The 14,104-nt window shown below is 43.2% G+C and overlaps 1 non-coding gene across 1 annotated transcript; it reads left to right on the top strand.

Moving 5' to 3' along the window:
* Window positions 1–1,092: 1,092 nt before the first annotated feature.
* Window positions 1,093–1,165, top strand: trnat-ugu (transfer RNA threonine (anticodon UGU)). The gene has a single exon. It is a non-coding gene; the product is annotated as a tRNA-Thr (tRNA).
* Window positions 1,166–14,104: the final 12,939 nt, after the last annotated feature.

The following is a 14,104-nucleotide window of genomic DNA, read 5'->3' as shown; positions in this document are numbered from 1 at the left end:
GGTTGCCGTCAACGGCGATCGCCAATTCGCTGTATTTACGCAATTATTCGCGCCGCAGCCAATTAAGATTGGACAATAACGGCAAATAAAGTATGAGGCAGCAAGAAGTGACTGAGAAAAGTCACAGACTTCAGCCTCTCAGCTTCTCTCCTGCCATCTCACTCTCAGGCTCAGTCTTTTGTTCCTTTTCAGTCGAGTTTATTTCTGCTCCCTCCCATCTTCCTTCCTTCTATCCATCACTGCCAGCTTTCTTGGAAAAATACGTTCCTGCCGTCTGCAGCTATGAAAAAATCTGAGACGCCAATTGGTGATTTTTCACTTAAAATGGAAGCGTAGTGGGACTTAACTGGGATTCGATCTCCGGACTTCTCATTTATCAATCAGTGAAAACCTCAAAGTGAAAATAAGACCCGAAGTTCAACGAAACGCTGGCAATTGACCATGCAGCCATGTAAAATTTCGCTGCCACCCACAGCCGATCAGCCATCCTTTCAGACGGTTCCTGTTCATTCAATCTCGCTTTCAATTCCGATGTACAGCATCATCGAGTTGTACACTAATTATTTCAAGTAAACAATATCAACATCTCTTCACCAAATTTTGAATGTCCAACTTGTCTTATCCAGTAAGACTTTCTAAAATTGAAATGATCTGAAGCAAAATTGCCGTTTGTGTGAGAATAGGTACACCGGGTAGACTAGCGCTAATACACATTTCATAATGTAAAACAAACACACGTTAAACTATTGTGCAGTAGTTGTCGGAGGTCACCCACAGGAGGAGGTCAGGGCCGGGTGCATCACACACAGTGCTCACCAACATTTCGTGTGAAGAGTTCATAAATGCAATTGGGTAAGACCAGATAGTGTGGAGAGAGTGTGGGAATAAAATGGATGAATAGGGCTAGATATAAGATGTGCTGACAGGGGACAAGGAAGAGAAGGTCATGACTGATATCCATGGTTTCTCAGGCTGAGACCGTTGAACAAAAGATCGAGGTTATTCCGCAGACGCAATGAAGGGGAAGGCTCAACAAAGTCGCTTGGCAAAGGTATCAATACCATAACGTTGGGAAAGGTTGGCACCAATGTGGGCGCCGTGGCTCAGTGGTTAAAGCACCTGTCTTGTAAACAGGGGATCCTGGGTTCAAATCCCAGCGGTGCCTTTAGTTCATGTTGTTTGTTTCTTTGCTCCCATTTTTCCACCCGTTGTGCTTCAGAGAGCAGCGAGATCAATGTTTCCTCCTCCTCATTGGCAGCCTCCAAAAGCCCTTTGTTTTGCTTCCCAGCCTCTCTGTGTTGACTGCCGAGTTAAATTAGTTCCAGATATTCCCATCCACGGGTTTCCAATTGCATCGAATCATCTCCGTGAGGTTAAAGTGCCCCCTGCTCCTTTATATTTCCATTAAATAATATCAATCAATTGCGGAATAAAAATTCAGCTGTTCGCTGATGTTCTGTATTTTCCCCAATCAATTCGAGAGGAGGGAACGAATCTTTCTGTGAGGACGTTGGACAAACTGATTCTATGGTAGAGCTGAACATTCATGGTGGAGATTAAACACAGACCAACACCGCGGGACCGCTTCTGGTCAACGACTTTAATTCTTAAACCAGAGCTGTTTTAGCGAAGAGGTTGAAGAGCTGGATTGTAAATCTAAGGAGATTCAGACGCGCCGGTTTAACCGGATTTACACGGTTCACTTCACTTCAATAGGAAAACATTCGACAATGTCAAAAGTTTCATCCCCTCATTCTCGAGACCGGACAGGAAGTGAAATTACAAATAGTTTTCTTTCTGTTCGAGAAACAAGATTCTTCTCAATATAAGAAAAACGGAGTGTTTCAAACTGCAGGGAGTGAATTAACCGCAGAAGGAGGCCATTCGGCCCGTCGACTCCGTGCCGGCTCTCTGCAAGTGCAATCCAGCTGATCCCATTTCCCCGCTCTCTTCTCGTAGCTCTGCATTATTTTCCCTTCAAGTACTTAGCCAATTCCCTTTTGAAAGCCACGAGTGAATCTGCCTCCACCACCCCCTCAGGCACTGCATTCCAGATCACAACCATCGCTGTGTCAAAAACTTTTTGCTCATGTCGCCTTTGGTTCTTTTGCACATGACCGTAAATCTATGTCCTCTGGTACTTGACCCCTCCGCCAATGGGAACAGTTTCTCTCTATCTACTCTGTCCACACCCTTCATGACGTTGAATACCTCGATCAAATCTCCTCCAATATTTTGGCTCAATGGAGAACAACCCCAGCTTCTCCAGTCTATGCACGGAACAGAAGTCCCTCATCCTTTGGAATCATTCCAGTAAATCTCTTCTGCAACCTCTCTAAGGCCTTCATATCCTTCCGAATGTGCGGTGCCCAGAACTAGAAACAATACTCTAGTTGTGGCTCAACCACTTCTTTAGACAGGGTCAACACAACCTCCTTGCTTTTGATAACTATGCATCTATTTATAAAGCCCAGGTTCCCGTATGTTTTCTTAACCGCTTTCTCAACCTGCCCTACCATCTTCAATGATTTGTGTACATAGACCCGCAGATCTCTCTGTTCCTGCACCCCTATTAGAATTGGACCCTTTAGTTTATATTGCTTTTCCTCGTTCCATCACTCTTCCCTTCCGCTGATACTTCTCAGGACTGAAAACTCAGTTTAATTACACCGACTTATCATTTTCTAATTTATCCCGTTTCTCTCCCCCTCTGTCTGTATCGAACGTGGTTTCCTCACATGTTGCGACCCCGCCCGCACTCCATCCGTCTCTGTGTTCAAACAAAGGAACTGGCTGAAGTGTCACATTATCCTGGGGGATTTCGGTGTGTAAGCAAGGTTTCCGCGGACACTGGATCCCGTTCAAAGAGTTTCATCAAGAGGTGTTTCAATACGGCGAGGTGATCTTTACTTCCTGGAGATTATAATGTCCAGACGGGCAGTGAGACTGAATGGGGTCTGAGTGCAGAGATTGGAATGGGAGCACAGCAGATTCACTTTGATCTGGCCATGTTTTAATTTCTTCTCCATGAATCCCCTGAGCTGGCGATCAGCATCCTCCTTGAGAGGGATTCGCCAATCCAGATCAGAGGGAATTACGTATCAAGAAAGTCGAATGGGACTGGCGCCCCTTGTTTGACAAATTTATTCGAGTTTTTTGAGGATGTAACCAGCACGGTAGATAAAGGGGAACCAGTGGATGCAGTTTACATGGATTTTCAAAAGGCATTCGATAAGTTCCCACATAAAAGGTTGTTACATAAGGTAAGGGTGCATTGGTTTGGGGGTAATATATTAGCATGGATAGAAGATTGGTTAACGGAGAGAAAGCAAAGAGCAAGGATAACGGGTCATTCTCAGGTTGGCAGTCTGCAATTAGTGGGGTGCCGCAAGGATCGGTGCTTGGGCCTAAGTTATTTACAATCTATATTAATGAATTAGATGAAGGGACCGAGTGTACTATATCCAAGTTTGATGACTATGCAAAGTTGTGAGGAGGAAACAAATAATCTGCAAAGGGATATAGAAAGATTTACTGAGTGGGCAAGAATGTGGCAGATAGAGTATAACGTGGTGAAATGTGAAGTTATTCACTTTGGAAGTCAGAAGAGAAGAACAGAATATTGTTTCAATGGTGAAAATCTATTAAACGTTGGTCTTCAGAGAGACTTGGGTGACCTCGGTCAAAAGTATTATTACGTGGGTACAGCAATCAATTAGGAAAGCAAATGGCATGTTGGCCTTTATTGAAAGTGGGTTGGAGTACAAGAGTAAGGAAGTCTTATTGCAGTTGTGAGGGCTTTGGTGAGACCTCTCCTGCAGTACTGCGAACAGTTTTGGTCTCCTTTTCTAAGGAAGGATATACTTGCCTTGGAGACAGTGCAATGAAGGTTGACTAGATTAATTCCTGGGATGAGAGGGTTGTCCTATAAAGAGAGGTTGAGTAGAATGGGCCTATGCTCTCTGAAGTTTAGAAAAATGAGAGGTGATCTCATTAAAACATAAAAGATTATGAGGGGGCTTGACAAGTTAGGTGCTGAGAGATTGTTTCTCCTAGTTAGATAGAATAGAACCAGGGGCATAGTCGCAGGACAAGTGGTCGGTCATTCAAGACTGTGATGAGGAGGAATTTGTTCACGCAGAGGGTTGTGAAATTTGGAATTATTTGCCCCAGAGGGCTGTGGATGCTGATTCATTGAATATATTCAAGGCTGAGATAGAAAGATTTTTGGACTCTAGGAGAATCAAGGGATATGGGGATCGGGCGGGAAAGTGGAGTTGGGGTAGAAGACCAGCCATGATCTGATTGAATGACGGAGCAGGCTCGAGGGGCCGTCTGACCGACTCCTGCTCCGATTTCTCATGTTCTTGAAACAGGAAGCGTCTGGGTGGCTGTTTACCTTCCATGAAGGACATCAGTGAACAGCTTGGGATTTTATTACAAGGTCCCACCCTTCAGTATCATTACTATGTCGCCGTTATCTAAAATACAACGCCAGTGGGAATCGAACCCACAACCTTTAAAACCGCTTCATTTACTCACAATGACGTATCACTGCGCTATCAATTGCGTCACAGAGCAAAAAGCAGCAAGGTTATTTTACTGAGTGGTGAACCGACCGGGCAAGCCGTTCGGGAGATTTGTACTTCCCAAAGATTTTCCATGGGGTTTTACACGGCACGTTTTTATCAGCCAAACATCCAAAAAGAGCTACAGAGCGACGACATCAGACTGAGAGATGGGGGTTGAGGGATATTGTGAGAAACTTGATAGGTGCGTTTGAGAGGCATGGAGAGAAGGACTTAGTTGGGTTTGATGGATATGGTGAGAACTGGGAAGCTGGGGTTGGATGGGGAGTAAAGCTCCCTCAACAATATCCCGTCAAACACACCCAGGGTAGGTACAGCACCAGTTAAGTACAGAATAAAACTGCCTCTATATTGTCCCATCAAACACTCACAGGGCAGGTACAGCACGAGTTAGATTACAGAGTAAATCTCCCTCTACACTGCCCCATGAAACAGTCACAGGGCAGGTACAGCACGGGTTAGATTACAGACTAAATCTCCCTCTACCTTGCCCCATGAAACAGTCACAGGGCAGGTACAGCACGGGTTAGTTACAGAGCAAAGCTGCCTCTAAACTTTCCTATCAAACACTCCAAGTGCAGGAGCACAGAGCGGCGGTGATATCACAGTATCATATTCGGTGCAGCACAGGAGGAGGCCATTCAGCCCCTCGAGTCCCTTCAGCCGTTTAGTTTCATCTTGGCTGATCTGTACGTAGGAACAGATGGAAGCGATTCATCTGCTTGAGCCTGTCCCATCATTCAACTAGTTCCTCGCTGATCTGTACCTCAGCTCCATTTACCCGTCTTTTCTCCACACCCTCTGATAACCTGAACCAACAAAAATCTCTCGATCTCAGTCCTGATATTTTCATTTCATGGAGTCACCTGAGCCTTTTCGGGGAGAGAGTTCTAGATTTCACGGAAAAGCAGTGCCCGTGACAAAAGCTGCTCTCGATCCACAAACCGCCTCCTCAATGTACCCGGTTTACTGGACGGGCAGAGAAATTGAGGGGCAGTAGATCCTTACAATTCCTGCGCTCAGCTCTAACACTAAACAGCAACTCCCCAATGTTAGAGAAAGAGTTTTCATTCGACATTCTAATTCCCTTTGGAATTGAAATGTGCTGTTGAGAATACAGCACGTGCAGACAAAGGGACAGGCAGAAATGCAGATTTGGCAAATAACAAAGCAAAATAGATCCTCACAAATTGAACACATTGTGCAAGGAAATGGGGAAAATGATAAACAGCAACGATAATAATGAAAATAACGATAATAATCCTCATCATCATCATATTGGAATTAATCCAGAAGGAGAATTAATTGTGGAGAATGTCCGAGGAACGAGTTATATCATAGGTCAGAGCGCAATAGATCAGCATCACCTCAAGATTTCGGCCACCGAGACGCACCGGGATCTTCCAAAAGCCGTTTTATTTCCTTCTTTCTGAATCCAAACAGTGGGAATTAAGTCACCGGTACAAAATGTCCTGCCCGTGCACCCAGATCGACAATGTTGAAATCGCACAGTCAGGAAGACAAGGAATGTGTGTATTTACCCCAAGTCTGTTCTGGGACAGTTAGAAATGGTCGGATGTAAAACAGTTCCGGCCCATGTAGAACACGTTATCAACCAGTGTGCAAACCGACCACAGCAGGACTGGAATCTGCAATCTTGTGATGACATCACGATTAAGAGCGAAATCAGATGCTTTTTTTATTAGACCACGATCACCAAATGATCTAAAACCCGGAACAGTGTTCATTAAAGCCTTTACTTCTTTCTGTCTCTTGATTTCACTTTTTGGATGTTGGTCATTTAATTGATTATCTGTTCTTTTACCAAGTTGGCCCTTCGGCTTCCGAAATCGAAATAAATCTTTCAGAAAACTGACAGCTGAACTCCCGCTTGGTCTCCGAGAAATTTACAATCAAAATAAACTATGTTCAAATAATTGATCGAAATGATTAGCCGCCAAACCGAACCTCTTCCACACTTAGTCCGTAAAATAGAGAGAGAGGAAAAGACAAATTGGTGAACTGAAAATCTATACTGAGAGCAACACAGAACAGAGAAAGCGAACATAATTTACTGCGGGCCCCGACGGGCCGAATGGTCTCTTCCTGTTCTGTACAATACGAACATTCTCTAATTCCACTGGGCGTGATTACTATTTTCTGATTTTTATTTGGTATTAAATACGAACGCAGTGTATGTGTGAGAGTGTGTGAGTGTGGTGGGGGTCCCGGAACCTCGGGGTAATGGGTTCGATTCAGATCTGGCGCTCAGTGTTAATATGTGTATTCTCACTGTTTAATAGTTAAATCGCGGGTTTCTTGCTGTGCACTCAACACATGCCCTGTAATGTGTGTTTAATTTCTGCAGGGAATGTTTTGCGAGGTTGGTAATATTCAACTCGCGGGAAATTTAAAAAATGGGAAAGAATTATTTTTGCCAAAATGAGAGGGCACGGAATTGGAGCGAGCCATTTGACTTGGGTTGAACATTAGTTGGGATGCAGGAGGCAGAGAGTGGGGATAAAGTTTAGGTATTCTGATTGGCGGGATGTGACAGTGATGTTCCCCAGAGTTCTGTTCTGGGGCTTCAACTCTCCACCATATTTATAATGACTGCGATGAAGGAATACAGGTTTGGATATCCAAGTTTGCAGATGTGACTAAGTGAGGACGGACAGTAAGTGAAAAAGGGAGCAGGAAGTTGCAAAGGCGCATGGACAGAATAAGAGAATGGACAAAACTATGGTAAATAAAGTTCAAAGTGGGCAAGTGTGAGGTCATCAACTTTGAACACATAAATCGGCGAATTTTCTGAATGGTTAGAAGCTAGGGATTGTAGAGGAGCACAGAGATTTGGGAGTCCAAGCACATAAATCATTGAAAGGCAGGTACAGAAAGCAATTAAAAAGTCTTGTGATATGGGGCTGGAATACAAATGTGATGCAGTGATGGTTCAATTATATAGAGCCTTGTTCACAGCCCATTCAGCGGACTGTGTTCAGCACAACGCCTCAGAAAGGATATTTTGGCCTTGGAAGGGGTGCAGTGCAGATTCACCAGAATGATACCTGGGCTGAGAGGGTCAGTTTTGAGAGCTTTTTGCATAAATATAGCTTGTAATCACTTGAGTATAGGAGATCGAGTGATGGTCTGATCGAGGTGTTTAAAATGAAAAACGATTCAATCGGGTAGATGCGGAGAAATTATTTCCTTTGGTGGGGAAATCAAGAAAAAGGGGACATAAACTTAAAATTAATTCGAGGCCATTCAGGAGAGAAATCAGGAAGCGTTTTTTTGCACGAAGGTCAGTGAAAATTTGGAACTCTTTCTCCCAAAGGCTGTGGAGACTGGGGGTCAATTGCAGTTATCAACACTGAGATAGATAGATTTCTGTTAGTTAAGGGTATCAAGGGATTGGGAGCAAAAGTGGGAAAATGGATTTAAGGCGCAGATCAGCCATGATCTAACTGAATGTTACAACAGGCCCGACGGGTTGAATGGCCTACTCCTGTTCCTAATGTTGCTATTGTCCAAGGCGTGAGCTATTATAATACCACAGGAAACATCAAAGTGAAACTCTCTGGAATGGATAATAATTGAATGTAATGAACGGAGCAGAAACTGGAATCCCCACCGCAGCCCACAGAATCCTGGGGATGTGGATTTCAGTCGAGCTTCTGCTTCATACTTGTCACAACCTATTCCAATATTGTCCAGGTCCCGATACCTCGGGTAGCGCTCTTCAAACAGAAAGGTGTCAGTTTTGTCATCATCTGAAACCTTTAAAGATTCTTCTTCTCAGTGAAACTGAGGTTATTTCAAGCCCTTGTCTATGGTTACATTACTCCACCTGAGGTGTTCGGGCAAAGCCCGATGTTTTCCCATCCTAAATACATAAGTCCCCAATTCAATTACGAGCCTGAGCGCCCACATTCAAACAGATGGAGACATGGTGCAAGAGGGAGGGCTTCAGATTCTTGGGGCATTGGGATCAGTTCTGGGGCAGGAGGGATCTGTTCAAAATGGACGGGTTGCACCTCAATGGAGCTGGGACCAATGTGCAGCGGGGGAGCGTTTAAATTAAATTGGCAGCGGGATAAGCACCAGAAGGAAAAAATAGAGAGGAGAAACAAAGTACACAGAGGACTGGGAGGGTCAAAAAACACTAGAGTAAAAGAGAGTTCAGAAATAGGAGGGATCGGACAGGGGCAAATCAAAAGCAGTCTAAGATGAGTGTGGAGTGCATATGCCTAAATGCACGTAACGAGGCAAACCGGGTTGGTGAGCTGCAGGCTCAAGTCGCCAAATGGTTCTATGATCGAGTGGTAATAACAGAAACCTTGCTCAAAGAAGGGGAGGATCGCGTGCTTAATATTCCTGGCCACATGGCATTCAGGAAAGATAGGGAAGGGAAGAAAAGAGGGGCAGTATTGATCGAATATACTATTATAGCACTGGAAAGGGATGATGTAGTGGAGAGGTCCAAGACAGAATCTATTTGTTTAGAATTAAGATACAACAGAGAAGCTATTACGCAACTGGATGTATACTGTAGGCCACCAAATAGTGGGAAGGAGATAGAGGAGCAAAATTGTTGGCAAATTACAGAAAGTTGCAAGAACTATAGAGTGGTGATAATGGGGGATTCAATTATCCCAATATAGAATGGGATATTAAAGAGTTTCAAGGGCAAAGTGGGGAAGGAGTTCATGAAATGTGTACAAGAGAACTTTATGGGACAATGTGTTTCTTGCCCACCGAGAAAGGAAACAATGCTGGGTCTGTTTCTGTGGAATGAAATTGGGCAGGTGGAGCATGTTTCAGTGGGGCAGAATTTGGCGAACACTGATCATAATATCATTAGGTTTACAATAGTTATGGGAAAGGTCAAGGAGGAGTTGGTTTCCGGTACAGAGTAGACACATCACTGAGAGGTAGAAAGGAAGGGCATGGAAAGCGAGAGATCCAAGCATGATTAAAGATACTGAGACTAAAATGAAACAGAAAAAGAAGGCTTATGACAAATGTTAGGTTCATAAAACAGTTGAGAACTAGGCTGAATACAGAAAGTACAGAGGAGATCTAAAAATGGGAATAAGAGGGGTAAAGAGAATATGAGAATAGATTAGTGGCTCACATAAAAGGAAAGACAAAAGTCTCTTATAATTGTTTAAATAGTAAAAGAGTAGTCAAAGGAAGGGTGGGAGTGGTCAGGGACAATAAAAGGAGATGTTCTTGTGGAGGCAGATAGCATGGCTGAGGAACGAAAGGAAAACGTTGCATCTGTCACACGTCTGTTCACAAAGGGGGAAAAGAAGGCAATTACAGGCCAGTCAGCCAAACGTCGGCAATGGGGCAACATTTAGGGACAATAATCTGGGACAAACGTAATTATCACTTGGAAAAGTTTAATAAGATAAAGTCAGCACGGATTTGTTGAAGGAAAATCGTGTTTGACTAACTTGATTAAGTTCTTTCATGAAGTAGTGGAGAGGGTTGACGAGGGTGGTGCAGTTGATATTGTGGAAATGGACTTTCAAAGGGCATTTGATAAAGTAACACATAATATACCTTCTACCAAAATTAAAGCCCGTGGGATTAATGGGACAATTGCAGCGTGAATACAAAATTGGCTAAGAGACAGCAAGCAGAAAGTAGTGGTGAACGGTTGTTTTTCAGACTGGTGGGAAGTATACAGTGGTGTTCGCCAGGGGTCAGTATTAGGACCACAGTTCTTTTTGCTATATGTTAATGACCTGGACATCGGTATGGATGGTATAATTTCAAAGTTTGTAGATGACAGGGAAATGTAGCAAACAATGTGGAGGATAGCAGCAGACTTCAGGAGGACATAGACAGACTGGTGAAATGGGCAGACACATGGCAGATTAAATTTAACACAGAGAAGTGCAATTGGATATATTTGGGTTGGAAGAATGTGGAGAGGTAATAAAAACTAAATGGTACAATTTCAAAGAGGTGCAGGAACAGAGAGAGCTAAAGGTGCACATACACAAATATTTGAAAGTGGCAGGACAAGTTGAGAAGGCTATTAAAAGACATAGGGGATCCTGAGCTTTATTATTAGAGGCATCAAGTTCAAAATTAAGGAAGTTATACCAAACCATTAGAAAACTCCCGTAATGCCGCAACTGGAATATTGTTTTCAATTCTGGGCACCACACTTTAGGAAAGATGTCAATGCTTTCGAGAGGGCTCAGAAGAGATTGAATAGATACTAGGGATGCTGCATTTCAGTTATGTGTAGAGATTGGAGAAGCCGGGGTTTTTCAAAAAAGGTGTAGGGAAGATATCATAGAGGTGTTCAAAATCATGAACGGTCATGAGGAAACATTTTTTTACACAGCGAGTTTTAATGGTCTTAAATGCAGTGCTTGAAAGGGTGGTGGAAGCAGGTTCAATCGTAACTTTCAAAAGGGGAATTGTATGAATACTTGAAATGAAAACAAATCGAAAGGTACGGGGAAAGAATAGGGGAACGGGACGAAATGGATAGCTTTTTCAAAGAACCGGCAAAGGAACAATGGGCCGAATGGCCTCCTCCAGTGCTGAAACATAATATGACAATATGATACCACGTGTTTTGATCGCAGGGAGCAATGCAAACCCTTGAAGCATGTTTGAGAATTCTTGGTATTGAGTTGGTGCATCGACAGGAGTGAAACTTGTCACAAAACAGAAGGGAAACTGAACCTCCTTCTGTTTAACGTGCTGCAGTGAGGCAGTCAGAGTCCGGCTTACAGTATATTGTTAGATAGAAATATGAACATAACATTACACCAATCGTTGGGCTGTTTCATTTGAAAACACTTGCAATATCCTTTGGAATTAATTAGTGCAGCACACACATTACAGTGAAGGGAATTGCGTGCTGTCCAAATGGCTGGAAGTAATGTCAATGCTGCTGGTGTTCCCTGATCCCACTGGAGATTTCCCTCGATTATAAATAATGATTTTCTCTTAATCTCTCATCTCACAAAGTCAGTTGGAGCCGTGTGTCCAGCGTCAAGATTCACCATCACTTCTCAGACAGAATGAGAGTTCCATTCGCCGCGCATCCACTTACCGTGTTACCGCCAATTGTACAGACAGTAATGATTTACTATCCGATTATAGCAGCCATTGGAGTCCCCGGTAAGTTATTATATTCATTTCCTAAATGTATGATTCAGGATTTAACCGTATTACGACTCTTATCTCGGTAACTGTCCTTATTTCACTGTGTTATTTCCAAGTTAAATCAAAGGCAGAAATCCCGCTCTATCGTGTTCCTTGACTGATCATTCTATTGACATTATAATGATATTGTTATTCTCCAACAAAAGCTGTAGCTTATTTTCATCATCAAATGACTTTCAAATTGATGTATTTTTAACTGAGAATCCGTGCAGAATATGATACAGTGGATATATTTAGATTTAAAGTTATTTCCCGTGGTCCCAAAAGACTCCCTCTCCTCTCCTCCATCCCCTGATCTAACACTCGGTAATATACGTTCAATAACTGGACGTATAACAGATTCCCTCTCCTCTCCTCCTTCCCCTGATCTAACACTCGTTAATATCCGTTCAATACCTGGACATATAACAGACTCCCTTTCCTCCCCTCCTTCCGCTGATCTAACACTCGTTAATATCAATTCTAAACCTGGACATATCCGAACAATCAGGATTGGGATTTGTTCAATCCCATTAATCAGAACTTTCCAACTGTTTTCGGTCTTTTCCCACCAAAGTGTTGATATTATTCCTGGTGATCACAATCCATTTCCAGGGCGGGTTTGTGCTCCACGTAGAACACTGATTTTCCCCCTGATCTTCTCCCATGAACGGTTCTCAGCCTGTTCTCAGCCACCTCTTCAACCAACGGCCAGGCATTTTGCTGCCCTCTGCCGGTGGGAGGCAGCTGGTTTCTGTCACACCCCTTTCTGCAACGATACAGGTGAGATTGGGAATCCAATGCAGTATGAGAGCGATTGAAACCGCGGAGCGGCGCTCCGTGAAACTGTCCTTGGTTTGACCCGATTTGAGAAACCCGTTTTAGCCTCCACCACCTGTATTTTACCCATAGCATCGATTAGATGCCGGGTTATGGCCCCTTTATATTAACCGGACACTTTTATCGATTGGATCACTCACGTGCAGGTTGATACACCTGCTGCACTCTTAGCAAGTCTGTCCGCCCGGTCAAAACGCTGCTCGATACAAATTCACCTTTAATATCACTCAAATCCTTAGAGTTAGAAGATTGTTCTGATCACATTTACCCACCCTGTTCCCATATCCCTTCATCACTCTTCCTCCATCCACCTGTGATCGGAATAAACCATCAATATTTCAGCTGTTTCATGATAAAACTCTGCAAAGTCTATTTAAAGATGTTACTCAGTAAGAACAGAGTGAAGTGAGTTGCCCGACTGTCCCACTGACTGTCACCAATCTCAGTGTCAATGCAGCCTAATAATCCCACTGGAAGATTATCGCCTGTATTAATGAGGCTTTCCCTGAATGTATCAACTCACATGGTCAGTTGTTGCTGGATGTCCCGCACCCAGAGTCACCATCAATTCTCAGACACATTAAAGTTTAATTGATTGTATATCCGTTCGCCGTGTTCCAGTTCTCCAGGTGGTGTTTGATGTTTGATTCAGAACAATTACTTACTTTATGAATCAGGGTTTAAATGAATCAATGTTCTTGTTATGTGTCCGATAAATTGTTGTTTGTTCTGAAGCATTTGTGTTACTGTTTCTCTCTCAATGTCAGAATTTCATTGACTATCAAATCTGCCTTTCCCTCTACCTTCCTTGTGTGATATGTTCATTGGGATCATAATGTACTTGTAATGTCCAACAAAATCTCCAATCTGTGACCATCGTTGAACGTGTAATTGTATCTGAGAATATCTTCAGTACCGTGTGAAATGTTATTTCCCCCTAACTCCATATTCTCAAGTTATGCTACAATGTCAATTATTTCCGTGTTTTTGATAGTTTTGGCTCAAGAGAACATTAGCAAAAATGCGAAAGTCTAGAATTGGAGTTAAATTGTGACATGAGTCGGTAATTGGTTGTGAGATAGGAGACTGAGAGTAGGGGTCGATGTTAATGGAATGTTGTCTTTTATCGCCAGGGGCTTTAATTGAAAAGTGTGGAAGTGATACTTCAGTTGTACAGAGCCTTGGTCAGACACCATCTGGAGCACTCGTCTTAGATTTGGGCACAGAATCTCAGGAAGGATATAATGGCCTTGGAGGGGATGCAGCACAGATTGACCAAAATAATAGCGGGGCTTAAAGGGGTCAATTGTGAAGCCGGGTCGCATAAGCGTAGTTTTAAACCCCGTGAGTTTAGATGTTTGAACGATGATCTGATCTCGATATTTAAAATGGTAAAGTGATTCGATCAGGTAGATGCAGAGAAACAATTTCCTATGGTGGGGTCCTGAAGAAGAGATTAAATTTAATATTAGAGCTCGGACATTTTTGAGTGAAAT

The sequence above is a fragment of the Heptranchias perlo genome, unplaced genomic scaffold, assembly GCF_035084215.1.
Source record: "Heptranchias perlo isolate sHepPer1 unplaced genomic scaffold, sHepPer1.hap1 HAP1_SCAFFOLD_122, whole genome shotgun sequence".
NCBI classification, from domain to species: Eukaryota; Metazoa; Chordata; class Chondrichthyes; order Hexanchiformes; family Hexanchidae; genus Heptranchias; species Heptranchias perlo.
This window is presented reverse-complemented; position numbering and strand designations above follow the sequence as displayed.